Source organism: Dermacentor silvarum, chromosome 4 (genome assembly GCF_013339745.2).
Source record: "Dermacentor silvarum isolate Dsil-2018 chromosome 4, BIME_Dsil_1.4, whole genome shotgun sequence".
NCBI classification, from domain to species: Eukaryota; Metazoa; Arthropoda; class Arachnida; order Ixodida; family Ixodidae; genus Dermacentor; species Dermacentor silvarum.
Genome location: NC_051157.2, coordinates 6,661,038 through 6,673,969, shown reverse-complemented (window position 1 = coordinate 6,673,969; position 12,932 = coordinate 6,661,038). Strand labels below are relative to the sequence as shown.

Below are 12,932 nucleotides of genomic sequence, written 5' to 3'. Positions count from 1 at the left end.
GTTAGGATAGGGACCTGAGGTCTTGGTGGTGCGAGTGGTTGCGCAGCCTGTCTGATTTCACTCCGGATAGCGTCTGCAAGTGCTGTCATAGGTGGTTGAGGTCCCACTTGTTCCACTACTTGGAGCTGCCGCAGTTCGTCATGCACAACACTTCGTATGAAGTCTGCGAGGGCCTGCTTCTCGCTGTTGGACCCAAGAGAGCATGCAGTAGCGGAGAGGACCCAAGAGAGCATGTAGGACCCAAGAGAGCATGTCGTGGCGTTCGTACTGTGACGACTGCTGCTGGAGAGTAGTCTCCATCGTGGTTGCCTCACTCACGAACTCGGCCACGGTTGTTGGTGGATTGCATACGAGTCTGGCGAAAACTGTTCCTTGATGCCATGCATTAAATGTCACACCTTCTTTTCCTCGGACATTGCAGGGTCTGCGCGTCTGAAAAGATGAAGCATGTCCTCGACAAGCATCGAGACTCTCTCGGGCTGCTGGTTCCTAGAAGAGATGGCTTGTTCAGCTCTCTCCTTTCTTTTGGTGTTGCGGTACGCATCGCGGAGCTGTCGGCTAAACTCTTGCCATGTTGCAAAAGAGCCCTGATGGTTCTCATACCACGTCTTCGCAGAGTCTTTTAGCGCGAAGTGAACTCTCCGCAGCTTGTGAACATCATCCAACTCATTGATGCTGGCAACCCGATCGAAGTGGTCCAGCCAGTCTTCAACATCCTCAAAAGTGTCTGTGTGGAACGGTCTGGGTGTCTATGGCGCATGAAAAACATGCGGGAGAGAAAATGGGCATCGTGGGTTTGACTCGCCTGGTTTGTAGTGGTCGTTGACATTGTTATTTCCTGTCTCGATGACGAGGGAACAAAATCTGGTGGTAGTCCTTGCAGGCGGCGGCTGCTTCTTGCTGTGGGAGCTATGGCTGTCTGTAAGGTGCTAGGGGTGACGGCGGAAACTTGGGAGCGAAGGTGCATTTACCCAGCAACTCCACCAGTAATGTCGAGGGCGATACAACAGAGACAGCCAGGAGTCCACGTTTTTACCGGAACTAGACCAAAGAGAAACGTTCTCTTCTTCTTCCAACCTCCAAGCGTGTATGTGCCACAGTGGATGACTCATATGTGATGGCATGTGCCAATATGATTGTATAATCTTGATGGTGTTCTGAAGAACTTCCTCCTGCTGTCCCGCTGAGCCCTCAGTGGCCCAAATAGTCATGTCGTCGGCGTATATGGCATGATGTATTCCTGGTATGGTGTTTAATATCTTGGGCAAGGTGTGCATAGCAAGGTTGAATAGTGTTGGTGCAATGACAGATCCTTGAGGGACACCCTCATGGTTTGGGTACACCCAGCTGCTGCACTGACCGATGTGTATTTGAAAGGTGCGGTCTTCAAGGAACCCTGCGATGAAGTTGTACGCTCTTCCCTTGAGTCCTACTGTACGTGCCTGGGACATGATGGTGGTGTGCGGCACAACATCAAAAGCCTTCCGTATGTCAATTCTGACAACGGCTTGTGGATGATTGCACATTGAGTCCATTACTGTTTCTCTGAGGAGAAGGAGCATGTCTTGAGTGGAAAGACCTGCTCGGAAGCCTATTTGCGAAGATTCAAGTATCTTGTTCTCTTCACGGTAGTACCACATAAGCTGGGTGTTCACCATGCTTTTCATTACTTTACAAAGGCAAGATGTAAGCGAGATCGGTCTTAGATTTGAGATGGTGTGCGGTGCTTTTCCCGCTTTGGGTATTGCCTTGACAATTGAGAAGCGCCATGGCGAAGGTAAATGGCCATCCTCCCAGATTTTATTTAATTCATCTAAAAGGACTTGCTTGTGTCCTTCTGGGAGATTTTTCAAATGGGCCACGTATACTTCATCGGCCCCTGGAGCACCACGCGGGTTTGCGTGATTTATTGCGTGCTCCAGCTCTGACAGCGTAAAAAGCATGTTGATGGCCTCATCATCTGCCGTCGGATCATCCCTGGCATAAGTGGCTGCGCAGGATTGCGATTTCTGCGGAAAGAATACCTTGGCTGATCTCTCTACAAGTTCTTCACAGCTAATTCCCTCGCGTAATGCCATCTGTGTTGCCGCGTCAAGAGTTCTGCGCTGGCCGAGGAGCGAGCGAAGTATACTCCATACTCTTGCTGTATGAGTATTTCCGTTAATGCTTTCGCATATCGTCATCCAGCGATCCAAAGCTAGTGTGCTTGTATGCTGTTCGATGGCATGCTGGATGTTCCGTAGCCATTTCTTGAGGTTTGGCGCGTGCCCAGACTTCTTGTATCTCTACAGAAGTCGGATCCATTTGTTCCATAACGTGATCAGGCACCTGTCGGTACCTAGGTGGTCAACGGGCACACTGACTTTCTTAGTTGCTCGCTGCTTCGCATCCAGTATCTGGCTTGCTAGATTCTGCATGCTCATAGGGGGTGCACTTTCTTCTAGCAATTGACGATAGCGGTCCCAGTGAGTAAAATACGTGATCCTTGAGTGCGTCTGTGGTTTTTCTCTGTGAGTTTGTTGGTGTCCAATGCAAATATGGATAAGTATGGGCAAATGGTCGCTTCCTATACAATTATCATGCACTTCCCACCTCGCAGTTTTAAGGTGCGATGCCCAGGTGTGGTCGGGTGTGGTGTCAGCCTGCCGTGGTGTTTGCCCCATACGCATGTAGGTCTCTGGAGCATTTAGCGAGCTCAATCCGTATGCTGTGGCTTCCGACAAAATGCGCTGTCCTCGGCGGCTGTATTTTTTGTAGCCCCAAGCAATGTGTTGAGAGTTAGTCTCCGCACAGCACAACGTAGTCACGTGGATAAAGTTTGCGGGAGTGAGACACAAAGCTCATGTTGATTAGAGGCTGCTTCCCCTTCCTCCTGCTATATTCTGGCACGGCATAGCGGGAGAATATCAGCACGAAGCGGTCAGCGACAAACTCCATGCGGCAGCCAACGACACTCATCGTGGCTCTGTGTGAAGCTGCGCGTGTGGAAGTCCTTTCTTCACGTTCGCTGCCATGACGGTTTGCATGGGTTCGTCATTTGGTGCATACCCCTCAAAACCTGTTAACTTCAGCTGGGGACCGTTCACTTCTTGGAGCGCTAGTACAGTGGGGTTCAGATGGACTGGTTGCTGTGCAACAGCAAGCGAGTGGTAAATTCGGGCGTCTTGTCCGTTTCCGAAAGTAGGAGTTGAGTTCTCAGATGCGATTTGAGAGCCATGTCAATATGCACAAACTGCTCGTTAGTGACGCGGCACGGCTCTTTCGATCGGAGGATGACAGTGAGTCGTAGTGGCCGTGGTGCGGGCGGAGTGTCCATCGCAGTTACTGCTGGATTGCGGGGTTTTCTTCTTTTGGGATTTACAGTGCGCAGTTCATTGTCATTTTCAGTGCAGTCGTGAACAGAACTGAGTTGATTTTCGGACCTTTTGGGTGAGTTTGTACTCCAGTAGGTTCGAGTTGGCTGGGAAGAGGTGCTGGAGTAGGATTTAGGCTTAGCATCGCAACCCTGAGTAGCCGTTGAAATGACATAACGCAATCGTTTCTGTCTGTCTGGCACAGTGGGAATAATGCAAGCATTAGTGGATATAGCGCTTCATTTGCCTTGTGCTCAAAGATCTTGGTCCAGCTCTGCCAGAGGAGCAAATGGGTTCGACTACGGCAGGAGAAGACGTGGACGTAGAGGCATGAAAGCTGCCGATGCCGTGGCTAGGTGAGGTGCTGTCGCTGGGCCCGTCGCGTCTTCTTCAAGTGCTTGAAATTCCATGTCTTCCGATGGCAGATCATTTTCTGAAGTTCTCGATGAACCTGTAGATGCCATACGGCGAGCAATATCGGCAGTCAGTGTGCGTGGAGCACCCTGCGAGGCGAGACGCTGACTTGTTTCTCAGTGAACGCTGACGGTGTCTCAGACATCGGAACAGAACAGAGAGCAAGAGAAGGACGCGTCCGCTCGTGACGGCTGCCACGAAGGGACTCCCCTGCCGTATAGGTAAGGCCGAAGTTTTGCCGTAGAATAATTGGCTTCTGCTTTCGATTGTGACCAGCCAACGTAAGTTATGACCTTTGAAGCCTGCTCAGGCAATTGATGCAGAAGACAAAACCTAATCTGCAGTGAGGGGGGCTGGGGGTAGAGGAGAATAAAGAAGTTGGAAATGGCGGCATGAAGAGGACTCTGTCTGTTTATTATGTGCGGTCTTGTTACAACCTTTTCAAGTATGTCTTTCTTTTGGACTAGCAAGACTCCGAGGCTTATGCTACTTGCGAAAAGCTTATTATCTAATCTGATTGTGCATGTGATGCAAATGATGATGTTACATTCATGAACATACGCGAGCACCACTGAATAAACTAGAATGTATGAATAGTCCTGTATCAATAGCTGGTGTGCTTGACCCGTAAATCAGATTTTGATGACTGACTACTGCGCTCGCCACTATCATTGTGCTTTGAGTATTATTGTTTTTCTGGGCACAAGTTCACCCTGTAAAGAGTTAAATTCGTGACTCACTGTTTAGTACTAACAGGTTATTCACTGTCACTACATTGTGACAGTATGTCATGACAATGCATCTTGGCAGCTCTTTTCAAGCTGAACATGTTTCCTTTTGCTGCCAAAGTCACTTATGATTAAACTCTTGCCAGTACTACAGCTCTTGTTATATGTCACTAGGTTGTCGGAAACCGCAGCATCTTCGCTCTTGAAGTTTGTCGTATTCATGACTTTGACTGTTCTTCAGGTGTAGTTCTTTGAAAGTCTCAGTCATTCTGCACAGCAACCTCAGCATCCTCATGTTTGCCACTCACTTCTTTCAAATGTTACACCTCTTCGTTGGCATCATTGCTCTTTGCTTATGCTGCTAAAGATGAGCATATTGTCACGTGCCTTGTGAGAGAACGGGCGACGCGACGTTTATTGAGGGTAGCGGCTCCTGAAAAGCACGGCGCTGGGGGCTGGCTATCGAGCGGGCGGAGAAGCACGCGCACTTCTTCCTTCTTGTCCGTGCCTGCCTCTTAGCACTGTACCCACTACTGCTGGTGGCATTTCCCCCCTTCCTCGGAAAGAGCATCGGCTCGATGCTCAAGAAGCGGTGTTAGAAAAGGAGGGGGAAACAGCATGGGCAAGGCAGGTGCTCGTGCAAAGGACACAATCACAGCTAGAGGAGAAACAAAAGCACAGCAGCGGGGAAGCGCGACGGGTACAGTCTCAAGAAACAGAGAGGTTGCAAACAGTAGCGTAAGTAGAAAGATGAATAAAAAATAATAATCACGAACGCGCAACATATGGTTTCATGCGCACAACGTGAACTACGTCAGGGCGAGGTTGTTGTCTACGCCGTGTTTGCGCCGCACTGTCTGGTACGACTTCGTAGTTCACGTCACTAATGCGGCGCAGCACTTTGTATGGGCCAAAATACCGGCTAATCAACTTTTCACAAAGGCCACGGCGGCGAACAGGGGTCCACACCCACACTTGGTCTCCGGGACTGTAGCGCACTTGCCGGTGACGGATGTTATAGCGCCGTGCGTCTGCATGTTGCTGCTCACCGATGTGCAGCCGCGCGAGCTGGCGGGCTTCCTCAGCGCGCTCAGCAAATTCTTCGGCGTCAGTCGTTAGGTGCTCGGTGTCGTGACACGGAAGCATAGCGTCCAGCATCGTCTGTACTTCGCGGCCGTAAACGAGGCGAAATGGTGCGAACCGCGTCGTCTCTTGTACGGCGGTATTATACGCGAAGGTCACGTAAGGCAAGATGCGATCCCATGTTTTGTGCTGGACGTCGATATACATAGAGATCATATCTGTGATGGTCTTGTTTAATCGCTCCGTAAGTCCATTGGACTGCGGATGGTAAGCAGTCGTCTTTCGATGCCTGGTGTTGCTCAATTGAAAAATTTCGTCCATGAGCTGTGCCGTGAACGCCGTTCCTCTGTCTGTGATTACAGTGGATGGGGCACCATGACGCAGTACAATGTGGCACATGAAGAACTGTGCTACCTCAGAAGCCGTGGCTCGTGGGAGCGCCTCTGTCTCGGCATAGCGGGTTAAATAGTCAGTGGCGACGATCACCCACTTGTTGCCGTCGGTTGACAGGGGAAAAGGCCCAAGGATGTCCAAGCCGACTTGGTCGAATGGCTTATGAGGTGGTTCGATGGGTTGCAATAACCCGGCGGGCTTCAGGGGTGGTGACTTTCGTCGCTGACATTCACGGCAGCCCTTAACATACTGTTTTACGCTTGCCGCAAGCCCGGGCCAGTAATACATCTCGCGCACTCTAGCAAGCGTTCGTGAGGAGCCGAGGTGGCCAGATGTAGGCTCGTCGTGGCAAGCGAAAAGAATATCGTCCCGCAAGTTTTTGGGAACTACTAGAAGGTAGGCTCGGTCATTCGGGCGGGAGTTCTTCTTGTAGAGCAGATTGTCTCGTAGACAGAAGGACGCCAAAACGCGGCGTAGATAGCGTGGTATGGATGTGGGACGGCCCTCGAAGTGGTCGATGAGAGGTCGAATTTCAGCGTCGTCACGCTGCCATTTGACCAAGTCCGACGTAGTAAGGGCGCCCAGGAAGCCATCGTCGTCCTCTGGCTGTCGACTGACAGATTCGGCGGGAGCACGCGACAACGCGTCGGCGTCTTCGTGCTTGCGGCCAGACTTATAAACTATAGTGACGTCAAATTCCTGTAGCCGCAAGCTCCATCGTGCCAGTCGGCCTGAAGGGTCGCGTATGTTCGCCAACCAACATAGAGCATGGTGGTCTGTCACCACTTTAAAGGCACGGCCGTAGAGATAAGGGCGAAACTTCGTGATCGCCCAGATGACCGCGAGACACTCTTTTTCTGTGGTAGAGTAGTTCGCCTCGGCACGGGACAGCGAGCGGCTAGCATAAGCTATTACTCTTTCAAGGCCGTCTTGACGTTGGACGAGTACTGCGCCAAGGCCGATGCTACTGGCGTCAGTATGCACCTCGGTGTCAGCCTCTTCGTCAAAATGAGCCAGGACGGGTGCTGACTGCATGCGTTGTCGTAGTTCAGCGAAGGCCGCCTGTTGCTCATGCGTCCAGGCAAATGGCGTGTCATCCCTGGTAAGGCGAGTCAGGGGTTCCGCAATCTTCGAAAAGTTGTCGATGAAGCGGCGATAATACGCACACAAGCACAGGAAGCGTCGGACGGCCTTCTTGTCGGCAGGAGGAGGAAAAGCTGCTACAGCGGCAAGTTTGTCGGGATCGGGTCGAACTCCTTTGGCGCTGACGACGTGTCCGAGAAACTTGAGCTCTTCATAACCGAAGTGACACTTTTCTGGTTTAAGCGTGAGATTAGCCGATCGGAGCGCTTCTAGCACATGCCGCAGGCGATGAAGATGTTGCTCAAATGTTTCAGAAAAGACAACTACGTCGTCAAGATACACAAGGCAAGTCTGCCACTTCAATCCAGCGAGGACAGTATCCATCATTCGCTGGAAGGTTGCTGGGGCAGAACACAAACCGAAAGGGAGCACTCGAAATTCGTAAAGGCCGTCGGGAGTCACAAAGGCAGTTTTCTCGCGGTCTCGTTCGTCGACCTCGATCTGCCAGTATCCACTTTTCAAATCGAGTGACGAAAAGTACTGGGCACGCCGCAGCCTATCTAACGAGTCGTCGATACGTGGCAGTGGGTACACGTCCTTTTTAGTTACGTTGTTGAGCTTCCGGTAGTCGACGCAAAAGCGTAGCGTTCCGTCTTTCTTTTTAACAAGAACGACCGGGGACGACCATGAGCTGTTAGAAGGTTCGATCACGCCGTCTTCAAGCATCTCTTGTACTTGCGTACGAATCGCTTCACGTTCTTTTGCCGACACGCGGTAGGGCTGCTGGCGTATCGGGCGTGCGTCGTCGCATGTGATGATCCTGTGCCTTGTAACTGAAGTCTGGCGTACCTTAGACGAGCTTGCGAAGCATGCCCTGAATTCAAGCAAGAGCTCGTGCAGTGCCGCCTGTTTGTCTGGAGATAACTCTGAATTAATGTCGACGTTGCCCAGTGACTTGTCAGCCATCCTCACTGGTTCAGGGGTAAAACATTCAGCAACGTGCTCTATTTCCTCGGCAAACGCTATCGAAGTACCGCGGAACAGGTGTCGATGCTCGTTACTGAAGTTGGTGACAAGCAACTGAGAACGGCCATCACTAAGCTGTAGCACACTTCTAGCAGCACAAACACCTTGCATCAGTAGATGCGATAAGTTACTTTCAGCGACCACTTCACCTTCGCGCATTCCACCGCACATCACTTCGACTAGGACACTGGTTCGCGGAGGAAGCGTAACACATTCGGTGGAGACACGAAGGGCGTCGTCTCGACGCTTGTGGTCGTATCCGTCGAGTGCTCGGTCTGCTGAGAAGGTGACTACACCTCCCCGTAGGTCAATAACAGCGCCGTATTCTTGGAGAAAATCAACTCCGAGAATGACGTCACGGGAGCATACGCGTAGGACAAGGCAGCTCGCCACGAATGTCGATCCTCGAATCCGAACTCTTGTCGTGCAGGTTCCCAGTGGCGTAACGACGTGACCACCAGCCGTACGAATCTGCGAGCCATTCCAAGGGGTGATTACTTTCTTCAGCAACTTCGCCAGCTTCCCGCTTAAGATGGAATAGTCTGCACCGGTATGTCGAGCGAAAGCCGGTCATTCCGTTCATCTGCATTTGACGTCGGATCGGTGTCCTCGCTCGTTCGCGTCGATCGGAGGCCTTCAGCGTGTCGACTGTCAGCGGCCTCGCTCCCAAAGGTCGCTGTGGTTAGTTTTCCCGGCGGGGACTTGGTGATCGTGTGCCGGAATATCGCTGGGGCGGTGGTGAAAATCGCCGTGGTGACGGCGAGCGTGACTGTCGCCCGGTAGACGGTGGCATGCGTTGTTGAGCAAGGTAATCTTCTATCTCCCGAGGTCGTTGGCCAAGTCGGGGTGGCGGTGAGTAGGTGGAAAAGCCCCGCAACCCGAGACGTCGGTATGGGCACTGGCGGTACAAATGATCTGCCTCACCGCAGTGGAAGCACAGAGGCCGACGGGCCGGTGTGCGCCAAACATCCGACTTCCGAGGGGTCATGCGTCGATCGTCGGCGTAATATACCGGTTGCTCCTGAGGAACCACAGCGGGAGGAGCGGCGGAGGGAAACGCTGGAGGCGTGCGTCGTTCTGCGATGTATGGTACCGGTTGTGCAGATGAAAGCGTAACCGGATGAGCCGCGTGAACTAACAGCGGGGTTGGTGCAGGGAGTCTCAGGGCTTCCGCGTAGGTCGCACGGCGGTGTTCAGTAGGTGCAGGCGCGGTGTAAGGCAGAGGACAGGTCGACCGGAGCGCTTGGTGAACTTCATCTTTGACGACACTCTCAATAGAGCTCACCACCGCTTGTGACGTGCCGAAAGCCTTCTGTATTTCTTCGCGCACGACAGTGCGGATTAGTTCGCGAAGGTGGTCATCGTTGCTTCTGGTGGCCGTGAAAATATCGGTGGTGGATGTCACGTTCACTTGCCGCTCATAGAAATTCGATCGTTGCTGCAGCATCTTCTCCATACCTACAGCTTCAGATAAAAATTCGGCGACAGTCTTCGGAGGGCTCCGCACAAGACCAGCGAAGAGCTGCTCCTTCACTCCTCGCATCAGGTGACGTAACTTCTTGTCCTCGGTCATTCCCGAGTCTGCTCGTCTGAAGAGGCGCGTCATATCTTCGACGAACGTGGTAACACTTTCGTTGGGGAGCTGAACGCGGACCTGGATTGCTCGTTCGGCTCGTTCACGGCGATCAGCACTGGCGTAGGCGTCTAGTAACTGACGGCGGAACTCGGGCCACGACGTCAGTTGCTGCTCACGGTTTTGGAACCATGTGAGCGCGCCGTCTTCCAGGCAAAAGTAGACACTTCGAAATTTATTTGTGTCGTCCCAGTCATTGTATTCGGCCACGCGCTCGAAGTCGGCCATCCAGTCTTCGACGTCTTCGAAGGCCTTGCCATGGAACGACTTTGGAACCCGTGGATTTTGAAGCGTGTACCGGTTCGTCACTGCGGCGCCTTCCATACCGGTTGAGATGGTCTGAAGCGCTGCGTGGTCTTAAGGAGGCAGTCCTCGGATCCTGCGGCTGGCCCGGTGTACCGGCGTATCGATTGGCACGGGGGTAGTGGTTCCACTGCCAGAAGGGGTCTGCGACATGGGTGAGGAATACCCAGCACCTCCACCACTTTGTCACGTGCCTTGTGAGAGAACGGGCGACGCGACGTTTATTGAGGGTAGCGGCTCCTGAAAAGCACGGCGCTGGGGGCTGGCTATCGAGCGGGCGGAGAAGCACGCGCACTTCTTCCTTCTTGTCCGTGCCTGCCTCTTAGCACTGTACCCACTACTGCTGGTGGCAATATGAGCCAATGCAGGGCAGGTGAGCTAGGATGCTAGGTGAGCTTCTGCTCATATACGCTAATTGCATACATCTCAGGTACCAACTTTCATTGCCGGTGCATGCCGTGTACCGTTTTTCACGACTTTCTGTGCCATTATAAAATTACAATTCTTACTTAAAGGGACACTCAAGGAAAATATTAAGTTGAGCTAGATTGAAAGATTGGGCTTTCGTAATAACGAATTTGTCACTTGTAGAGAACACAGAGCTTTTGTAAGCCAGAAAATGACGAAAATGGAAGATCAGAGCGGCGCTGCCTGTCGTGGAGTGTAGTACTTCTCTCCTGTGACATCAGGGCACCCGTGCTGCTGGCACCGCGTTAGCCGGGAGACGGAGCCGAGGCGGGCGGTTCAAGGAACGCGGCTGACGCGAGTTGAGAGAGGAGTGGCTGATTTGCTGATAGTAAAAGAGGTGGCGATGTGGAGATTACGTCACGGCTTCAGTTTAGGCGCGGGCGATTCAAAATGAGTAGCTGCAACAGGACGTTCAGTGGCACTTTTCTATGCAACAAAAGTCGTATATTGGTGCCTGGAAAAGGATTATATAATTTTACACATAAAAGCTATCAAATTAACTCAACTTTATATTTTCCTTTAGTGTCCGTATAAATCTCTGCTCGATCCTATCACTATAAATTATGGTCTTTGCATTTCCACCAGTACCTCACGACATGTTCTGGGTGGTTGTTTGTCCCCTAAAGGGCAACTCCGGCGATTTTTCGGTGTCCAGTGGCCTTAACAAAATTTTGATTATATATTCTCATTTGCACTCTGATTATCTGTGACAAACGATATGATTGCAAGGCATTTGGTTTTCCTGAAAATGAATTTTAAAGATTGGTTGTGTGTTCCCGACTCGTGCTCACGAATATATGACTTTTTACTGGCCACCCTGTGTTCATGACATCGGAGGCTACACTGCCACCGTACCCAGAAATGACGGAGCTGGCTCCTTTTTTTAGACGACAGCTGACAATCATGGCTTTGGCAGACGTGATAACCGGTGCTTCTCTTCGTCTTGCCACAATGCGTTGAGCTTGGGGCACTGCTGTCAGCTGCCTAGCCTGGGTCAAAAGCAAACGGCGATTCCTCAGCGCTCATATCGTTGCTGAAATCGCTGTGTCTAGTTCGAAAGAGCTGGAAAAGCTCCCTGTGTCGTCAGAAGACATTGTCAGCTTCACTTTCTTGACGTTAGCACTATGTGTGCTGCGTGTTTGCATTGCGGTAGTGTAGGATCTGATGTCATCGACTCATCATAGACGTCACATGAAGCAGCTACCCGTTTCAGTACCTTGTTTATTATTGCGATAACAATTATATGGACACTCAAAGAGGATTTCTGCCGTCGCCGTGAGGTTCCGTATGACGCCAACTGCGATGAAATCGTCGCCGCACGCTGGACGCTGTATGTGCGAGTGAAAGGGCACGAGGGATGCCGCTTTCACGGGGAGCGAACGCACGGCGGAGAACAAACGCACGTTCTGTGCCATGCTCCCTGAAGGGCTGCAGAATTACGCGCTTCTTTCCTCCTTTACAATCACCATATATATATATATAGATAGATAGATAGAGCAAACGCGACTTCTTCCGTCGCGCGAGAGGCCGTGGGGGGACGGGAGGGAGGCGACGTTTAGCTGCGGCACCAAATGCGTATTTATATAAAAACAATGCGAGGCAAGAAGGTGGTAAAGACTTCCGACGCTGCTTGACGAGTTTCCCGTTCTGACCTCATTGAAAACCTCCGAGCCGCCCCCAGAGGCCCTGGCAACAGTCACCAACGCCGCGCGCGTTCGGTGCGAACGCAGGAAGAACAGCAACGGCGTCGACAACAGTTCTGCGCGTTGCTGGTGCTGCTGCATGTCCGAATTTATACAGCTGATAAAACTACTATCCTTACTCCATATAGCTCTCCACTAAGTTGCTATCGCAATTGATGCTTCACTTTTCGGGTGAAACTGCGACAATTTTTGGTTATTTAAAATTGATAAGTTTCTAAGCAAACTGAACCACCCAACTGGTGACAGGACTGCCAGTGCCATTTGAAAATGACAATATCGTATTATGGTTATAAAAATGGCGGGGTTGCCCTGCAGTGCATTTTTTGGGTCACCATATTTGCTCTAGATCTATTCTCATGATGTCATTGAACACAGAGCTAAAGGAATTATGCAGTTTGACCTTCACAAACCCAAGTTAATGGTCAGAGAAAGTTCAAAATATGGTACAAGCAAAATGAGAGTTACTCTCCACTCGTATTTTCACAGCTCTAGATGCCACATTCACTCTTCCATGATGTCATGTGGTGACACCAATATCAGCAGGGCATTAGCAGAAGTTGGCGCACCACGGCTGCCAAGCCTGCTCAGCCTGTTGGCAGCGTTCACGTGGCTTCTGCGATGGGGCGGTGCGCGGTCAAATCTCGGGGGCCATTGCGTCACTTTTACAGTTTGAAGGCCGCGCGTGCTGCAGAGGAGGGCCCAAGGGCCTGACAAGTTACAACAGCTTCGCAAGGAGGTTGTTTTT

At 51.5% G+C, this 12,932-nt stretch overlaps 1 protein-coding gene across 1 annotated transcript in view; it reads left to right on the top strand.

Annotated features, from left to right (window-relative positions):
* LOC119449369 (histone PARylation factor 1) overlaps positions 1 to 12,932 on the top strand; it is a 51,787-nt gene that overhangs the window by 23,945 nt on the left and 14,910 nt on the right. The window lies entirely within an intron of this gene.